Below are 2,642 nucleotides of genomic sequence, written 5' to 3'. Positions count from 1 at the left end.
CAAATTGAAGAAGAAGAAGACACCACATGAAGAAAGATTGTTTCCACCTTGAATGCTGAAGCACTGCCACCGCCGCCTTCCAGACCCGCCTCCAAGCCTAGCCAGTTGTTGGGTTGTTTGCAGCATCGACGTATTGTCACGCAGCTGGGTTTAGCCCTGGCACTTTTTCTTCAACTTCAGCATTTCCTCTCACCGACTACTCTTCAGCTGTCCCCACTTCAAGGCTCGCCCCAATGGGCATCTTCTCCTGTATTATTCAGTATTCTGGGGCCGGTGGTGGGTGATGGGTGATGAGTGATGGTGTGGTGTGGTATGGTGTTGTTAAGAGTTGATTTACGGCCAGCCAGCCAGCTGCAGCCAAGGCAGGGCAGGGCAGGGCAAGGCAAGGCAAGGCAAGGCAATAACAGGACAGGACAGGACAGGCAAGGCAAGGCAAGCAGGCGGGCGGGCGGGCGGGCGGGCGGGCGGGCGGGCGGGCGGGCGGGCAGGCAGGCAGGCAGGCAGGCAGGCAGGCAGGCAGGCAGGCAGGCAGGCAGGCAGGCAGGCAGGCAGGCAGGCAGGCAGGCAGGCAGGCAGCCAGCCAGCCAGCCAGCAGCCAGCCAGCCAGCCAGCCAGGCAGCCAGCCAGCCAGCCAGCCAGGCAGGCAGGCAGGCAGGCAGGCAGGCAGGCAGGCAGGCAGGCAGGCAGGCAGGCAGCCAGCCAGCCAGCCAGCCACTCCCACTTTGTATTTATATGCATTCAATTTATAGGGCCTAGTTTTAGTGTTTATTTTAAAAATGACAAACATCGAGTCGTTTTACCAGTCCTTTAGCGTTAACGGTGATGCATTTTAAAACTGAACAGAAATCACCTTTTCTGGATATATCAAATATCGAATCCGCTTAATGTGCCTACAATTCAATCATTCAAAAAATACATAATTTACATCATGCCTTTTCATAGAACAGACAATAAGATTTGAGACAATAAGAACTTTACTTTTATAACTAAAGTTGCACAATTATACCAACTCTATGGTGGCTGGGTGGTAAGGTGTGTGGCTGGTGTTTTGGAAGTCGCGAGTTCAAACGACCCAATGGGAGTACTTTTTTTTTTTTTTGCCATACAATCTTCCTAATACTATTATGTAGGTGTGTGTGTGTGTGTGTTTTTATTCATTCTTTGGTTTTATAGATGACATACATATTGACTCCTTTTACCGGTCCTTAATTAGGCTCTGGGGAAGCAATGGTGGTGGTGCATTTAAAACTAAACCAAAAATCACCAGTTCTGGACGCGTCAAATATCATATCCGCTTAATGTGTCTACAACCTAATTACTTAAAACTACACTATTTAATTCATTCATATCATGTGCATATTGGTCATTATGCTCATACAACCGACATCAAAATTTATTTTCATTATTAGAATCATACATTTCATCAAGTAATACAGATACAAAGAGATTTTCTTTCTGAGAAGACCGTTAGTATTGGCTGGCTGGCAGGCAGGCAGGCATTTGAGGGTTATTATTTCGCCTGTTGATTGGGGGGAGGGTTGATGTGTTAGGGGGTTTTCGGTTAGGTGTGGTGGTGGTGATTGGTGATTGGTGGTGATTGGTGGTGAGTAGTGGTGGTGGTGGTGAGTAGTGGTGGTGGTGGTGGTGGTGGTAGTAGGTGGGAGGGGAGGGGGGGGGGGGGGGGGGAAGGGGACTGATGGTCTGTGGATTCCTTCTCCGTACCCCTTACATATAAGCAAAAACATGCCTTCCTGTGGGTATAGAAACATTAACACAAATTATATCAGTAACTGATATTGTAGCCTTTTAAACAGAAAAGATTTGTACATACAAATACTTTTAAATTATCATTTATTTGTGGAAATGGCATTTACGTCATTAAATTGATACCTCAGCATCAAGTGTCCTGCAGCTGTGGTCCAGTGGTAAAGTGTATATAAGTGATGCGTATTCTTGGAGTTGCGAGTTCAAACCCGGATTAAGCTATATATATATATATATATATATATATATATATATATATATATATATATATATATATATATATATATATATATATATATATATATATATATATATATATATATATACACAACATGTTTTGTTTTGGTTGTTTGTTTTTGTATAAAGCCTCACACACTATATTAAGCGAGTTTGTTTTAAACATGACATACATATTAATTCATTTTACCAGGCCTTATTCCACACAACTCCGTGAATTTCCCGTGGAGCCAGCCATTCAAACAAAAACAAACGAAACAAAACAAAACAAAACAAAAAACATTATTGCCAACAGCATTTGGTGTTCCCAGGCGGTCACCCATCCAAGTACTAACCAAACCCAACGTTGCTTAACTTCGCTGATCGGACGAGAAGCGGTGTTCTCAACGTGGTATGGCCGTTGGCATGAGACTGCCTACACATTGTGGCTAATAACCAACTCTTTTTAGTCATCACGGCAGGATACGGACCTTCTTGTGGTGTCTTAATGGTAATTGTATCCTAACATATTTTTGTCTCCTTGGCATGGATATTTAACATCGTTTATTCAGTCTTGGGTTTATGTTCTTTCGCCATTTACAGACATTTTACATCTACCTACTTCCTCAGCCTGCCCTGCCAATTTCTAATGAATTTGTGGA

The 2,642-nt window shown here is 43.9% G+C and overlaps 1 non-coding gene across 1 annotated transcript; it reads right to left on the bottom strand.

Moving 5' to 3' along the window:
• Positions 1-2,287: 2,287 nt before the first annotated feature.
• LOC138361163 (5S ribosomal RNA) lies at positions 2,288-2,406 on the bottom strand. Its single transcript, XR_011226828.1, has one exon. It is a non-coding gene; the product is annotated as a 5S ribosomal RNA (ribosomal RNA).
• Positions 2,407-2,642: the final 236 nt, after the last annotated feature.

The sequence above is a fragment of the Procambarus clarkii genome, unplaced genomic scaffold (assembly GCF_040958095.1).
Source record: "Procambarus clarkii isolate CNS0578487 unplaced genomic scaffold, FALCON_Pclarkii_2.0 HiC_scaffold_208, whole genome shotgun sequence".
Classification (NCBI taxonomy): domain Eukaryota; kingdom Metazoa; phylum Arthropoda; class Malacostraca; order Decapoda; family Cambaridae; genus Procambarus; species Procambarus clarkii.
Note: the sequence above shows the minus strand (reverse complement) of the source record. Positions and strands in the feature narration are given on the sequence as shown.